At 54.8% G+C, this 17,240-nt stretch overlaps 1 protein-coding gene across 1 annotated transcript in view; it reads right to left on the bottom strand.

Moving 5' to 3' along the window:
- The window catches only part of PEBP4 (phosphatidylethanolamine binding protein 4), a 72,586-nt gene that overhangs the window by 52,149 nt on the left and 3,197 nt on the right, over positions 1–17,240 (bottom strand). The gene's annotated exons all lie outside the window — the stretch shown is intronic.

Genomic DNA, 17,240 nt, shown 5'->3' with positions numbered 1-17,240 from the left:
TTGTGGTGGGGTGGGCTTTTTTTGGTTCAATATACTGAAAGCAAAAGAATTTGCCTTACAGCAGCTCATCTGGGGGTGAAATAATCCACTCAACATTCAGATTATCAGCTAACGCACATTTGCATTAGAATAGGCAAGAAGAGCTCCCAGGATGGAGCAAGATCCCTCCGGATCAGCTGTCCTCGCACAAAACAGCGACCGATCCTCATCCTGAACACAAAACCGCTCATGGATATGGCCTCTGACCCCCCGGCTGCCGGCCTGCAGTGGGGAATATTCCTCGGGAAGGGCACCCTGCCATGGGATTTACTTACAAAACGTTTAAATTTAGCTAAAATGGGGAAAAAAGAGCAGAATTGGCCCTGGGTAGCTCATCTCGAGCCGTGGTGCCGAAACTCCGGAGCTCTCCCAAGGGCTGGGACGTGTCCCACGCTGGGATGCTGGTGCCAACCCACGGCATCGATGGAAGACCCGCAGCATCCCTTCGCTCCGGGTCCGTGCCCAGGCTCAGCTTTAAGCCACCAGCAAACTCGGGAGCAGCGGCTGCATCCCGGGTGAAACGAAGCCGGCGAGGGCCAAATCCTGCGCATGGATCAGCCGGCAACAGCCCCGGGAGCCCCGGCAGCCGCCGCAAAACCTGACGCTGCACCTTTGCCATCGCAGCTGTCAAAATGAAGCTGTCGCCGCACCGGCCTCCTCGGAGCCTCGTTAAAAATGTGACGGTTCCCTAAGGCTACCAGGGGAGACATGGCCAAATTAATGAGGATGTGACAGAGTTTACGGGTCAGATTAGACTCTTCTTCCCATGGCTGTCCTCGGCATAAACCTGAAAACTGAGGGAAAAGAAGGGAAGCCGAGGGTGAGGGACCGCGAGGGGTTCGGGGAGCCTGTGCGCTCACCAAAAGAGCAATCCTGTACTTGTCATAATTAATCAGGCACATGTTAGACAAGCAGAAAGCGCTCGGCCCCTCCGGTAAGGGAAGGGAATTAAATCCTCACCTCCTCGCCCCACAGATCTGGCCTCCCCAGGATGCGCCGCGCAGGGAGCGGGTTTGCAAACACATCCTTACAGCCCTCCTACTTAATTTCCCCATTAAAATAAACAAACAGAATTGATTTTTTTTTTTTTTTTTTCAGTTTCCCTTCCTTTGCCCAATCTGGAAAGCAACCCGCTTCCAGCGAGAAGCTGTGACAGACCGGCGACGTCGTCGGCTCGGAGCCGTTCGGCGAGGGGCACCTTGCGCGTGCGACGGGGAAGGGTTTGCACCCTGCAAACGCGCGGTGCCGGTGCAGGCAGCTGCCTAAAACATCGAGCATCTGCGGTCCCAGCCCAAGCAATGGGGGCTTGGTACCTCTTGAAGACACGTACAGCGTCCGGCCGGCCACGCTGGAAACACCCAGCGGTAGCGGCCGCTTCTGCAAACCCCAGCCCCTATAGCAGCCTATATATATATAACCCTAGGGCTCATGCGAGGTGATGCCTGTGAGCCCCTCTCCGCCCATCAGCAGCCCATGGGGGGACCGGGGAGCTTGGGGAAGCACTGAGAGAGTCCCGTTTGAGGGCAGCTATTTAATTTCAAACCCTTAAAACCGAAATAAAGCTCGAAACAATCCTGAACCAAACCCTCGAGCCCAAACAGCAACGAGATTTGGGACCCAGTCCAAGCTCTGCAGCTTAGGCCCATCTCCAAATATCTCCCAACAAGTTTATTTATGGAAAATAAAATCAGTCCAAGATGTTCACAGCTCAGGAATATTTAATGCTATTTGGTGAGAAAGTATTTCCAGCAAGGAGGGAACTGCACGGCTCCCCAAGCCTGGCTCCGGGGCATCGCACTGGGAACGATGCTGGCACGGACCCACACCAGTCACCCTGGGAGCTCGGAACTGGTCCGACTGGATCAAACGCCTCCCTAATTTAGTTCATACCAATCCTGCTTAATTAATTGGGTCTGGAGGCATAGCACTGAGCCATGGGAAGAGCCAGGTGCTGAAGCATCTCCGAGGGGGAGCATCACCCCTGGGTGCCCACAGCAGCACCCACCCACCGGCACTTGAGGATGCGCTGCCCAGGGACCCAACCACAGACCTATCCCCTTCCCAGCACACCAGGAACGGGAAAGAGAATTTCCCTGGTTGGGAAGAGGAGGAAACGGTGACAGAGTGAGGGATAGTCCAGACGATGCTCAGGTACAGAAACACCCCCCTGTGCCGCCCGCTTACCCTGTCGCAGGCAGTGATGCCGCTGTTCCGCGTCGCACGAGAGCTGCAACCGTCAAAAATCCGCAAAGCCACCTTTGTACCCAGAACGCCGGGAAAGGGGACGACCCGCCCGTCCCCAGGAGGCAGAGCGGCAGGAGCCAGCGCAGCCCGGGGTTGGGGGGACACGCCACTGCCCCTCTGCCTGCCGATCCCCCGGGAGCCGCGGCCGCCCCGGCGCTGAGGTTAAACCACCGACACAGAGCTGTCTGCCGGGACAGCCCCGAGTCAAGGGCAGGCCAGACGCCGCGGTGATGGGAGTCACTTTAATAGACACCTGCCACCTGATGGGGAGCGTTAATGCGTCCCCCTGCTCCCGCCGGACACGAGCATCCGCATCCCTGCTGCCACCGCACGACGGGCTGTCACCTTGGCAAGGGGGGGGACACACACATAAAACAGCCGGGGGTGGGGGAGAGTGCCAGGGCAAGGCCTGGCTTTTACAAACAGCTCTAATATCCCTGGAAGACGTCTCCGACTCATGCACCGGGTTGGAAATGTCTCCCATTATAATTATGAGTCACTCGTGACTCAGTGACATTTTTGAAATTAAAAAGCAGTCGCTGGCCCAGCCCTTCGCTGCTCCGCTCAGCGGCCACACGAGCCCTGCGCAACTTATTTTTAATGCGATTTCCCGGACAAACAACCCCCCAGGCCCATCGCCCCCCACCCCGCTCATGCAGCCGCTCAGGGACGGTCCCCTGGGACGGCAGGTTTTGCATTCGCTCCCTGAGGTTTTTTTTCCTGCGTGGGAAAAGCTGGGATGGGAGCCCAATTTTGCCACCCGGGCTGCTCCTGGGGGCAGAGCCGGGTGTCGTGTCCGCCTGTGCCGAGGCGGCAGGAGCAGCCCCAGGGATGTCACAAGCCGGGCGGGATTTCCTAGAGTGCCGCGTTCAAACACGAACCCCTTAAAATAAATAAAAGCAACCTGTTGGGTATTTCCAACAGCCCAGGACTTAGACGAAACCTCTGCCAGAGAGCGGTGCACACAGCAGCACGGCACGCGCTGAGGCTCGGTGCAAAACCGGGGCCACGTTGCTGCTGCAAACATCCACACAAAAAAGGGGGTTCAGGGACCCTTGGCTGCAGCGGGGCTGGGACGGTCACAGCCCGCTGGTGTGTGGTCCCCGGGACAGGCCATTAGGCACATTTTCATTAAGGCAGCCCTGCCCTCGTCGCTCAGTTTTATTCTGGGAACAGCCAAATCCAGGGCAGGGAACACTCTGTGAACCAATAACCCCCAATCGCACAATTATTTCCCCCTCTCTCTGCAGTCCCTTTACAGCCCGAGAGCTCCGTTATTAAAGCACTAGATTGTACAGGCTGGGAGGCAGCTGCTCTCGCGAAAGGCATGGGGCAGGGATGCTCCGGGGTCAGGATGCTTGGAGGCAGGGATGCTCAGGGGCAGGGATGCTTGGGGGCAGGGATGCTCAGGGGCAAGGATGCTTGGGGGTTGGGATGCTCGGAGGCAGGGATGCTGGAAGGCTGGAAGGCCGGGATGCTGGAAGACCGGGATGTTCAGGGACAGGGATACTCAGGGGCAGGGATGCTGGAAAGCCAGGATGCTCAGGGGCAGGGATGCTGGAAGGCAGGGATGCTGGAAGGCCAGGATGCTCAGGGGCAGGGATGCTGGAAGGTCGGGATGTTCAGGGGCAGGGCAGCTTGGAGGCAGGGATGCTCCAGGACCGGGTGCGACGGGCCACCTTCACCGCCATCCCAATTGCTCCACGCAGGGACAAAGCTCATGGGAGCCCGGCAAGGCTGTGGCAGGGCAGGGTCAGGCACCACAGCGGGACCGGTCCCCGGTACTGGGGGCTTTGGGATCTCATGGAAACCCATCGCAGTGCGAGAGCCCTCTCTGCACATCGCGTTTTGCCACCTGCAGCAGGTGAACCGTCGGCACAGCTCAGCACCGCACGGCGGCTGGGGAACGCACGCCAGCGGCGCCAGGACATATCAGAGCAGAAATAGACCCGGAGCCGCCGTCCCCCCCGCCGCCCCCTTTTTACTATTATGTCTGAGAAGCGACGTCTCTCCTTTTTTTTTTTTTTTAACGATGATTTAATCGCTTGGTGATGAGGGCTGCCTGGCTGGGATACAACTGAGCTCTGGGCATCGCCAAAAGAAACGGGGGATATAAAAAGAGGAGGAAGCATCAGTAGCAGCGACGCTGATTGACAGTGAATGAAATGAAGCGGCCAAATTTCATTGGCGTGGTTTGAAATCCCAGGACGATGCGGATAGCTGATGGCTCCTTTCCTAGGGTTTTGCCAGAGCTAGCATTTGCCTTTCATCCTTATTTAATTCACTGTTTGGAGACTGCCACGGGGGGGTTTTTTTTGTGTGTGTGGTGGTGGTATTTTAATTGCATATTTCCCTCCTGGAAGAGCTTTTTTTTACATACTAGCACGTGTGTGTGCTGAAATACAGCTGGGTGTGCAAAGGAGAGGGGCACAAGCCTTTCGCCCAGCGCCTCGGCCACAGCCCTACCCCGTGGCCTCAGGCTCTTGCTGAGAACAGCCCTTAAGCGTCGTGCAATTTATACCCTGGATGCAGATAATTAAAGGACTCAAGGCTGAGGTTTAATAAAGCATTTTCCTGGAAAGGTGGTGCATGTCGGAGCTCAAACCCCGAGCGTGGCTGCTGCCGTCTGCCCGGGTGGGATGCGGGTCGCATCGCCCGGGCAGGGGTCCTGCAGGAATCCCCGCACTCATCCGCCTGCAGGTATCCTTCTCCCGATTACTGGATCTTTGCCGGGAAAACTAAGCGTGCGAAGGCTGCGGTCACTGCAGGGGACAGAGAGGCTTTGCACATGATGCGCTCCAGGAGCACCTCCCTGGGAACATCTCCCCTTCGATCCCGGCAGGTCCCTGCAGCCAAACAGCAGCGAGTGGCACCTGCGGTCATGTTCCAGCAAGAGAAGACCAAAAGGTGGCAAAAGTACTATTTTCCAAGCCTTCCTTCCCTTTTTAATGGGGAAAGGTGCCAGGCTGGCACGGCAGCAGCTCCCGGCGCTCAGGTCAGCTCCGGTCTCCCCCTCTGAGGGCAGCTGAGCCCGGACTGGCTCATCTCGTGGATGGCCCAGGAGAGGCTGAACTCGGAGCATCAGCCCAGAGGCGGCCGGGAGCAGCCAGCGATGCCAGCCAAGCTGATCTGCTCCCCAATTGCCAGAGTCCTCCTTCTTCCTCACGGACAGATTTCCACCCAAATTCCCAAGCTTTTCACTCCACCTGGAAGAAATGTGGCAAATCCATCGACTGCGTGCGACCTGCCCCCCGAGAAGAGGGAGATTTCCCGGGAGCAGTGAATCCCGGAGGGACGGGACGAAGCTCGGTGGCTGCAGAACAAGCCGGGGGCAAAACCCTGAGCAGCAACCGAATCCTGACCCACAGGGCGAGCGTGTGCCCCCCGCTCCCACCCTGGCTCATCGCCCCGAAAAAGCAGCCGGGTCCACGCAGCGTAGTAAGAATCATAAGAGTTTTAGTAGAGAAAAGCTCTGCTTTTGCAAACTTGGTGGGTGCAACGCCGTGCCCCCAGCCCCAGGTTCAGTTTGCTCTGGCATCACCCTCCCTCCCAGCTGCCCTTTGCCTGGGAAGGGGCCGGGCAGCATCGCGGGGGGCTGCAGCATCGCGGGGGGCTGCAGCATCGCGGGGGGCTCGGCAGCGCTGCCGCCTCCCCTCCTCCTCCCACTCGCCAAATATTTGTTTAATGAGGGAATTCCTGTCGCACATACGTGGGCTCCGGCGCTGCGGGGAGCGCGGCTGCCTGCAGCATCCTCAAACGCAGGGAAACCTCCGGAGACAGCCACGAGCCCCTCGGTGCACCGACACCAGGCCTGGTGCAAGGGTGATGGCCGCTTGCAGCGGTGCAAAGACCCTTTGCATAGGGGTTGCAGCTTGCTGCTTCCCTGCTGCAGCACCAGGGCTGTGCCAGAGCAAGGGCACGAAGAGCTGCTGTCCCCAAGCGTCCCCCGTGTCCCCCCCTGCCATCACGACACGCGTCGCCCCGCCGGCCACCCCTGCTTTCAGCCCCAAACCGCAGCCCGCGACACGGCTACTTTGATCCGCTGCTTAATTCCTCCTTCCCATTAATTTCTGATCAGGCTCTGAACCTTCTCGCGGAGATGCTGAGATCAAATGATTAGTTAAGAGACAGTCAGGCGAGGAGAACATGAAAGGGAGAAGTTTTGTTTAAGGCTATTAACCCCGGCCAGGCGGCGCGGGAAGCGGCAGAGCCGCGAGCCAAGAGCTCCCTCTGCTCCCAGAAAACCCTCCACGACCACAAACGCACCCTCCGCACCGGGACCTGCCTGCCCTGCTCCTTCCTCGAGGCCCTGCAAACTCATCACACCCCAGAGGGAGAAGGGACCTTGGGCACAAGCTGCTGCACAGGGAAACGCTTGCTCCAGGGGACGAGTTACTGCTAATAAAGTGTCAACCGAGTGTGAAATGGTCAGAAAAAGCCCCCGAGCTGGCTGGTACCCCCTGGTACCCCAACCATGCACCAGCCCCTGCAACAGGGGAAACCCCCCGGGTGCAAAATATCCTATCTATAACATAATATCTGAATTATTATTTGATCAGAGGCAGCCCAAGGGAAACAGCGGCACTTCTCCCATCACACGAGCACGCGGGGGAAAACGAGGGAGTTTGTATTGCCAGCGCCGAAACCGTCACTTGGGAAGGGAAATAAATAAATGTCAGGCCAGAAAGAGGGACTTGGGAGAAGGAGAGCTCTAGCACCCAAAATAAAGGGAAAAAGCAGGGAGCAGAAAATGATTATTTCAATTACAATGAAAATGTATTTTATTAGAAAATGTGGATTCGTCTTTGATACTTGATACCAAGAAAAGCAATATCCAGGAATATAATACCCTATCTCCGTGCAGGGAGAATGAGTTATTAAATCAGAAGATGAATGGCTTGCAGTGCAGCTAACTGCTCCGGTTAAGAGAAAAATAGTTATAAACTTACTCTTTGCCCCAAAACGCATTCCTCCCCCTCATCCCCGGGCTCCATCTCTCCCCTCTGGTGGAGCTCACTCATGTGCCACATTTCTATGGCTTATAAAAATTCAGGAGGGGAAATTTTAATAGAAGTAAAAAAGGTGAATTTAAAGGGTGGGTTTTTTTCCTTCTCCCCTTCCCCCACCTTTAAAAAAAAAATACACACAAGGAATAAAAATAACCCAGATAGTTCAATTGTGGGGAAGTAGTGAGGATGTAAATGAAGGTGCATTCTTATGTATAGCAGTGCACCCAGCAGCCCCGTGGCAGGGCGACTCGCTCGGTGCCTCTGTTCTGCATGAATAAATATGTATAAAAATGTAACGCTGCAAAGAACTCAAATCCGATAACCGAGATAGTGCTTCTCAGAGGCTGGGAGCAACACAAGCCACCAGCTTTTCTTATTCTTCGGTATTTATGTAAAGAACCATTGAAATGATAATGCACGGCCCCCTCCCCGTACAGGGGTATGCGGAGCCTTTTTGTAGGGATGGATGCAACCCCCCTCCCCAGATACGAAGACCAGCGATGCAAACCCACTGGTGACGGTGACAAAACCAGGCTTTGCTCGCCTTCCGGAGAGGGCAGCGTGCCGGTCCGGCGAGCTCCAGGTGTGCTCAGGATCAGGCCACCCGCTCCATCAAGCGGCTCTGGAGACATCACAAATATTTCCCTCGAGCCCGGCACCGAATCTCACCTGCCGGAAAAGCCCCTTTGCTTCCAAAAACCCAAGAAACAGAGGTGCTGGATGTCGCCCGATGACTCGGTTGGTTTAAAACACGCCGTGCACGCTCGGACGTGTGGGGCAGGACGTCCCGAGCATCCCCGAGCCCCCCGGGAGCAGCAGCGGCGGGGACCGAGCTGCCTCCTCTCCCCGCAGCACATCAGAGCAAACAGACTTTTTCACGGCGCTATGGACTTTTTCCACTCCTCTACCCCCAGACACCCCCCAAGCAGGATCTCCCGAGCCCCCCCGGCATGGCAATGGCATGGCAGCCCCCCGGCGCAGCGCGGCTGCCTGGTTCCCCGTTACACAACCCTGCTCGGGAGATCCTACGTGGGCAGACGTGGGCTTTCCTCTGAATTGACAACAGCTCTCGCTTGCAGCTCAGCAGAACATGAGCAGCTTACATAAACAGCGCTCAGAGTTACCCTGCGTGTGGGCTGCACGCAGCCGCCCGGGGTGGGGGGGAAGGCAGGGAGCCACCTTCCCCCCCACCCCATTTTTTTTCCCCCCTATAAAACAACCCAAACCCGAACAAGCTTCTCCTTGTGGGGGAAAAGGCAGCGGGCAAGAGAGAGAAATGACTCAAGTGTTTTGTAACTTGTCACATTCGAAGCTGTAATTTGGAGGCAGGAAGGAGGGATCCAAAATAGTCGCCCCAACCCCGGCTTGTATAACCGAGATCCCCCCTCCCCTCCCCTCCGCCGGGAAAAAGGGGAAATTTCTGCCATAGATTAGCAGCTGGAAAGAGGCAGTGAGCTCAGGGTCGTTACAGCGCAGGAAAGAGCCCCCAAATTGGGAAGAATTACTCATCCGTCAAAAAGACTCCTGTGCTGGTGGGGAGGCACCGGGGAAGATGCTGCAGGGGAGGAAGGCTCCCGGGGATGGCTTCTCTGGATGCTCCGGCTCAGAGCCCGGCAGCGAGGCTGAGCTCCCCGGGATGCTGCCCTGGTGATGTTCGGGAAACGCAGCCGGAGCGGGTTTCCCTGCGGAAAAGGGACCTCGCGAGGGCTGCTCCTTGATCTGCTGAAGGGCATCAGTACCCTCCGGTGCCAAAATTGAACCCAGACAGAGCAGGCTCGAGCCCTTCCAGATGCTGGAGAGAGGACAGGAGATGCTGGGAGAGTCCCATGGGAGGGCTCCAGCAGCGCAGCAGGGTCAGGGTGTGTTTTATGGATAAACCCCTCTCCCTCTCCTCCTGCATCAAAGCCACCAGCACCCGGCACTCCACGGCTTTTTCATCCCTGTGCTCGGCAGCTCCCCACACCCCAGCGAGACCCACGAGAGCCCGGCTGCACCCAGGCCCCTCTGCAAAGAGCAGGGAGGGCAGTACCTGCCTGCGACGGAGCAGAGACCCCCCCCAGTACACCCAACCCACTGCTGGGTCTGGTCCCAGAGCCTTGCCCAGCCCCAACAAGGTCCGAGGCCGGAGCTGCGGAGCAAGGGCAAGAGCGTGCCGGGTTCACCCCTCGTTACAGCTGACGAGGTGCAGCAGGGAGGCACGAGGGGTGTTTTCCCCTCCGGGTACCAACCCACCATGGAGTCGGTGCCAGCAGCGCGCGGAGGAGCTGGGGAGGACGCAGGGGAGATGAGGAGGGTGCAAGGGAGCCGTGCCCAGCTCACCCCCCTGCTTAAACATGAGTTCAGACCCCACAAATTCAATTTTCAAGGCGCAAGTGCCAGGAGCATCCGGAGGAGCCTGCCTCCTGCTATAAACCCTCCTGCCCACCCAAAACGCCGCTAATTTCTTTTGAAAAAGTCAAGGCCGGTCCTGGGGATGGCAGGAGATGCGACAAGTGTGACACCTCACCTCGGGGCTCATTGATCTGCCATCGACTGTGGTGTTGAATCTGACTTTGAAACCCCAGATGGGCTTTGGCATCTGGCTCCGCATTTTGTGGGGGCAGCACTTCCTAAGGGTCTCCTCGAAAATAAAATGGGTAGGGAGATTAAATGGGGGGGAAATAGATTAAATGGATGGGGAGCATCCCAGGAAAATACCAAACACAGGGTGGGGGGAAAAAAAATTAGGTTGTTTTCAATAGATACATCTGCTTCGCAATTGGAAAAAAAAAAAAAAATCTCTATTCCTTTACAACAGACGCACCCAATGGGTACATCGCTGCAGCTTTCGGATTAAGAGGTTAAAACCAATGCGGTTACAAAGGTGCCCTGTGACGGCGAGGACTTGCCCATGCAATAAACTGGCATCACCGAGACAAAAAGCTGAATTCCTGACTCCCTGGCCGCTGCACGATCACACGCTCCCCGGGACGTGCCCGCTGGGATCCTGTACAGCCCACGGCACGTCCCGGCTCCGCACGCACATGAGCACCGGCTCCAATTTTAACACAAAACTGGGTGATTCAACACGAAGTATACATCTGCAGAAGCAACACAATTATCTCTTGGAGTTAAGCATTGATGGATAGAAGTTTTAATTACCAAACCTTTTCATCCTCCCCCACACACAAAAAGTATATTTTCTGGCATGTTTATTTAGTAATAAAATATGATAAAATTATATGTTAGTGGAATAAGCGCATGGTGTGTGTAAAGTACAAGATGAGCTGAAGTCTGTTTTGTCACCAGCGCTGAAAATATTAGCTCCTTTGATCTCTTTGGCTCCAAAGCAGTTCTAGGAGGGGAGAGCAGCGGATGCAGCACGTCGCAAGGTGCGTCCAGCCCATGGCGGGGGTTTGGGGAGGGTGGACCCCAGCTCCTGCCTCTGCACGTGCTGGCGTGCTCCCCGCTCACGCAGGGCATCAGAGATTGACAGCCTCCACTCCTGCACATGTCCCCAACTCTTGATTTACCCAAAGAGAAGAGCAAGCACAAGCCAACTGCCTTAATTGCCATGGACAGGGCTAAAGGGTGCCCCTGTCACCCATCAGTATCATTTAGGGCTTGGGAAGTGCCCAACTCCCATGGGGAACGCCCAGTAGAGCTCCGTGTTCATATCAGTCTTAATTTCATTCGGTCCTTAACACCATTGTCTGGTTCACGTATCCGTGCTGTACAGTAACGCTATCTGATGCGTCCGATCCCCTGGCACCAGGACGTGGACGCTGCCACGGCACAGGAGCAACCCTCTGCTCCAAAACCTGGCTGTTAACAGGGGACAGCAGCAGCTACAGCCTGTTTGAGACCAGGGAGATATAGGTTACTCGCTTCCCAACATATAGACATGAGGAGGTTGAGGTTTTCCCCTCCCTCTTCGCATCGCAGCCTACAAGTAATTCTCCAGCAGGAAATTTCCCCCCCCCCCCTTGGAAATTCACAGCCAACCTGCTAATGAGGCTTTGTGAACCTTGTGCCTTCTTACCTCTAATTTTACAGCCTGTTAGGATTTGAGCTCTGTGGACAGCCTCACATTTGGTTTCGAATTATAGGCTGAGTGGCTGTTCTCTCCTATTATTGTGCTGTCAATCTTGTATTAGCACATTATAATATGGTACACTGAATGCATCTGTTCTGTATATCACAAGTCCTAATTGTCATTTGTTGAATCACTTTGTCTTATATGATCGTTAAGCAATTATTTCATCCAAAGCAACTTAAACTTTGATTACTGTATAGTGTTTACAGGGTTCAAAGTAAAATCGTCAGCCGCTTCAAACATTTTGCTGTTGAAATAGGCACAAGCGCCCGTCCCGCACGCGCGTGGATGCCAACACATAAGCAATGAGGAGAGCAGACCTGATGACCTGCAGGTTCTTGCCATCGCCAAAGCCCATCCTTCTGCCTGAAGGGGAACGTTATTTGTCCAGGATGGTTAAACGTCCAGCAAACGTGGAGGTAATGACACGGATGCGAAGTGACATTTCTGCCAAGATTGCTCATGGAAAGAGGCTCTCATGGCATGTGGCACCAGCTGTCCCGTTGGTCCCCTCCGGTGGGGCACGGGCCCGTCGTGGAATAACACCCCACACTTCTCCAGTGCTCTCCGTCAAGAATGCTCTCCCGGGAAGCGCTCCTGCTCCCTGAGAGGCACGGGAAGTAAAGCAGTGCTTGGCTCAGAGGCACACGTGGGGTATCGCATCCCCATGCAAACCTCCACTGAAGCAGAGGCGGTTGCAGCGTGCCAGCCCCTGCGTGGTCCTGCCTGGGAGCGGGTCAGCAGAGGACAGGGCTGATGCAGCGCAGAAGAGCCTGCAGCACACAGATTTTTTTTTTTTTTTTTTGCTTTAACACCCCATACTTAAGCCCTCAAAGAGGAACTTTGGTAGCTCGCAGGCCTCGCACCAACCCCTCCGCTCAGAAGTCACTGCAAAGCCGGGAGGGTCCCAGGCGCCGGGGAGCCGCGGGGCTGGCAGCCCTCTGAAGTCGGGGATGCTGGTATGCCACGGCATGGTCCCGGGGCATGGGAACCCAAACCACCACCAGCAGGGCAAAAGGGAGGGGTTCGTCACCAGGGACTTGGGCTAATCCCCATAATATCTGGCTGACAGCATCGGGAAGGAATGTTGGGCCATTGTTTTTTTTTAAGTAGCCCAGACAGGATGGAGAGAAAAAACAGGCTGGTGGCTCCTTAACCCCAGACGGTTCCACCAGCCAACAAAGATACGCAAACTGCCAGGAAATCTTCTGCTTAAAACCATCTTCTTTAATGAGACTTGAATTTAACCTGAGCACTGCTCAAAAGCCCCCTCTTTGCCAGCTGCAAATCACCGCCTGACACAACTAGAACACATCCCCATTAGGAGATTAAACAGACCTTCTCCTCCTTTTGTTAACAGTTAATGAATTCCCTCGTACAAGTAGTTTTCCAAATAATGGGTCCCAGACCCTAAAGCACAGAAACCTTTATAAATCAGGACTGTCCCCAACCCGGCCACCAAGTGTTCACAAAAGGGAGAGAGTCAGGGCCAAGGCTGGGACATAACCAGCAAGCGGACTTTGCCGTGGACTCCAGGCATGCCCCAAGCTCCTGGGAGAAGCTCGTTCTCCTGCCCTTCACCCTGGGCACGGCTGCAATCCCTGGTGCCGTGGCAGTACATGGCCGTGGCTTTCCAGCCCCAGAGCAGCACCCCGGGGTGCTGGTTGCAGGTTTAGGCACAAGGAGCATGCGGAGCTGCTGCTGCATTAAGCCTGATGCAACCCATGAGGACATCATCCCATGGTTCGCACGGCTCGGGGGCTTTTCCAGCTGCCTTTCCAGCTCATTCTGCCATGGAAATGGTTTTAAATAAGATACTATGAAAAGGTACAATTCTTGAAAGAGCAGAGAAAAAGTGGTGATCTGTACAGCTGCAGAAAGAGGTTCTAGTTCTTCGCAGATGTGCAAGCTGTCTTCTCAGGCTGCTTTGGACAGGAGAGGGTTCTTGCAAAAACAATTTAAGTTGAAAAAAGTTCAGTTTGGGGTAGGAACCCTGAGAAAAGCACTTTATTTCTGAGGCATCTGGCCCATGCTCCAGAGAGCAAGTCCTACCCCTTCCCTGCACCCTAAAAGAGCAATGGCACAGCCCAAAGAAAGCTCTAAGGAAGTCATCAAACCCCACGATAGTAACAAACCTGGAAGAGCAGGTAAAAGGTAGTGCCGTAAACTGCAGCTTGAGAACATCACGGTGGGTAAATTGCTTTTTAACAAGCAGACAAGTTCTATCAATAGCATCTACCGTATGTTTTTATAAAGTGCAGAAATATGTTTTTAAAAGGCCAGTAAATAAAGTTCCTATCGATTTGATCTCGGGCGTAATCTGTTTTTCTGTCTGCCACCAACAGTGGTAATAAAACAGAATCATGTAACACGGCGTTTCGGCTAATGTGACTATACATCACGGCAGGGGCCGCATGCTCGCTGGCGATCTATCATTTTCTATTGGGATTGCTTAGCTGCAGAATTTATAAACTTGCCCCAAATTGATGCAATGTCCAATTTTCTTTTCCAATTTATTTTTGGTTGAGCAAAGCAATATTGAGGCAGGACAAGGAGGGTGCATTTCCCATCTATCCAGATGTTCTCCACTGCTCCTGCTTCCTCCTTGGCCTGGCAGCAGCTCCTCTACCAAGGTTTTTGGGAAGATGCTAACAGATACTTTAACAGCTGGATTTGGTGCTTGCTCCATGTCACATCTTTGCAGCAGTACCCACAGGCTGCACAGGATGCCCACAGAGCAAGTTATCCAACACTCAGAGGGGTCTCCCCACAAGGACTGAACACCCTCAGCATCCCAGGGCTGTGCTGCTCCAGCACTATTGAGGTGCTGGAGCGTGTCTGGAGAAGGGTGATGGAGCTGGTGAGGGGTCTGGAGCACAAGTCTGATGAGGAGCGGCTGAGGGAGCTGGGGGTGTTCAGTCTGGAGAAGAGGGGGCTGAGGGGAGACCTCATCGCTCTCTGCAACTGCCTGAAAGGGGGTTGTGGTGAGGGGGGTGTTGGTCTCTTCTCCCATGTCACTACCGACAGGACAAGAAGAAACTGCCTCAAGTTGCACGAGGGGAGGTTTAAGCTGGATATGAGGAAAAATTTCTTCACAGAAAGGGTTGTCAGACACTGGAAGAGGCTGCCCAGGGAGGTGGTGGAGTCACCATCACTGGAGGTATTTAAAAGCCATGTGGATGAGGTGTTTAGGGACATGGTTGAGTGATGGACTTGGCAGTGGTAGGTTTACTGTTGGACTTGATGATCCTAAAAGGTCTTTTCCAACCTAAGTGATTCTGTTATCTCACACCCACCTGCAACATGAGGTTAGTCCAAGAGGCTGCTCCGCTCCAGCACAGGGCTGGGACACAGAGGCTTCCCACACACCCAAGCCCCGCACAGGGCAGGTTTGTGTATCTGTGCTCAGTTAAAGGGTTTCCAGGTACCCAAACCATCAGCCACTGGCCTCCCCAGGGCTGGCGATGCATCTGTTATTCCTCCGCACAGCCCTGAGCATGCTGCTCACAGAGATAGTGGCCAGATGTAACGGCTGCCTTTGTTGCATGAAAAAAAGTCAAAGATGGGTCTTCTGGGAGGTGAAAGCAATGTTTGATAAAGCTGGCTGCCATGCCCCAGTGTCTAAGCTGGATAAGCATCAATGGATATTAAAAGCCCCTATAAACACACAGAAGATGATGAATTCAAGTCCCCCACACCAAGCAGCGGTAGATGCCTATCAAAGCTCAGCTTTGCAAGATGCCACCCCACTTTAAGGACCTTCACCAAGGAGCATCAAGGCTGTGAGCAGAGACCTTCAGCACAGGCTGGGTGAAACACAGCCCCCACCAGACCCACTACCGGTACCTGGAACAAGGATGGGAAATATCCCATTCCCTCCCGCCTCGGAAAACTGATAAATATTTCCGGAGATAAAAACAAACACTCCACATTTGGCTTTTTTGGTGGTTGTTTTTCTTGAAGAGACAAAGTGTTCCACAGAAAGCAGACACTTCCTACACAAGTTTTCATACTCAAACCCCAAGTTTTTCTGCCACTGATTTTGACAGGAAAAGCGTAGCCAGCCCTTCTCACCTCTCCATCCATGAGATCACCGAGCCTTGGCAGGGCCGTAGCACCCGCCGTACCGAGAAGCATCATGTATAGATAGAGATAACTTTAGCAAAGTGAGGTTTCCCATTCTCAGTTGGGCATAAAAAGATATCAAGTTTCCTGACCTTAGAAATCCCATTGTAAACCATAAAAATCATTCCCATCGCCTGTGCACACCTCGGCCCCAGCACAGGATGAGGCAATTCCTGTTCCCACTCACTTTAGGGGGATTTTTTTTGGGGGGGAAGGTTATCCCAAAGCATCCTCACAGGTTCAAGAGTAAGAAAAATACATATATTCCTATAAAGAAAGCCTGAAGCAATTCATAGCCAGTTCTTTGCAACCAGTTTAAGGCCATCCAGCCCTTGCCCAAAATTAAACCCCAGTTTGCACCCTGCAAGAGCTGGGAGGCTGCCGGCTGTGCGGAGCTGGGGACGTGTTTTGGCGAAGGCCGGAGGAGAGAATAAATGCAAACCAAGGGAAGCAGCGGGGCCCGTGTCCTCAGATGCCGCCTGAGCGCAAGATGTGCCGAGTTGTCTTGGAAGGAAACGGTGCCAAATCTGCCAGCAGAGATGAGCCATCAGCCAGCCCCGATGCCAGCGGGAGCCGCCGGCCCTCTACAACAGGCTCCCCAGGGACCTGCCCCCCACCCAGTGCCACAGCCGGCATCCCATCCCAAAATAAACCTGCACCGGCAACTCACGCAGCCAGCTCCCAAGCCCAGCCTGGGCAGGTTCACTCGCCCGCTCTTGTTTTCAGGTTCACAAAGGCACAGCCGGGCAAGGCTCTGCCTCTGCTTGTCCCCAAAATCCCCCCCCAGACAGCAGCATCCTTTATGGACGGAGCAGCACCCACCTGCATCACCACAGCCAAGTCCCCTCCCTTCTCCCTGCCGTAGTTTGCTTTCCAGGACAAAAATAAAAAGAAAAGCAGCTGCCTACATCCCTGGGAAGTTTCGAACTACTGGAAAGCAATGCACAAGTGATGGATGATTGTATGCACAGCATCCTCTGCCAGGGAGGATTATTTTTTGGAAGAATCAAGCATCTTTAAGCAAAAGTTATACTTCCAACCATGTGATCAACAGGGGGAAGAGACTTTCCAGACGGCGATGAAGCAGCCAGAAGAACTGACTCTTAGCACTTCAAGGTAAAGCCAAGACACACAAGAGCCAGGTTTCTCCCTTTGAGCTACGGCTGAAGCCTCTGCCGGGGCTGGAGTTAATGATGGGGAACTGCACATGGCATTTATCGGGGGGCCGACAAGGATTGCACTGGGGATTTGGGGACAGGGTCTTCCCTGCAAGCTGGTGCCACATGGCAGTTATTGGGGTGCCAACAAGGACTGCACTGGGGATTTGGGGACAAGGTGGGGATTTGGGGACAAGGTCTCCCCTGCAAGCTGGTGCCGCATGGCAGTTATCAGGGTGCCAACAAGGATTGCACTGGGGATTTGGGACAGGGTCTCCCCTGCAAGCTGGTGCCACAGCACCCTCCAACTGGTTGTGGTCCCCAAACTGGGCAGGTGACAGCAGGACACTGGGGGTGCAGGGTGCCACCCCGACACCCAGCAAAGACCCGGCCAGCACCGCACTTGTCCTCCTTCTCCTCCCCTACCCAGGACACCCCCCAGCAGGGTGCAGCACCCCGGAGGGGGCCAGGCTGCTCCCAGTGCTCCCAGTGCTCCCAGTGCTGGCGGCGCGGGGGCTCGGGAAGTTCAATGCTGCCACCTGGCGGTGGCGGGCGGGAACTGCAGCCCCGGCCCGGTCCGAGCGGCCCCGG

Source organism: Gavia stellata, chromosome 31, assembly GCF_030936135.1.
Source record: "Gavia stellata isolate bGavSte3 chromosome 31, bGavSte3.hap2, whole genome shotgun sequence".
Classification (NCBI taxonomy): Eukaryota; Metazoa; Chordata; class Aves; order Gaviiformes; family Gaviidae; genus Gavia; species Gavia stellata.
The sequence above is the reverse complement of the archived record's forward strand: the minus strand, read 5'-3'. Positions and strand labels throughout refer to the sequence as shown.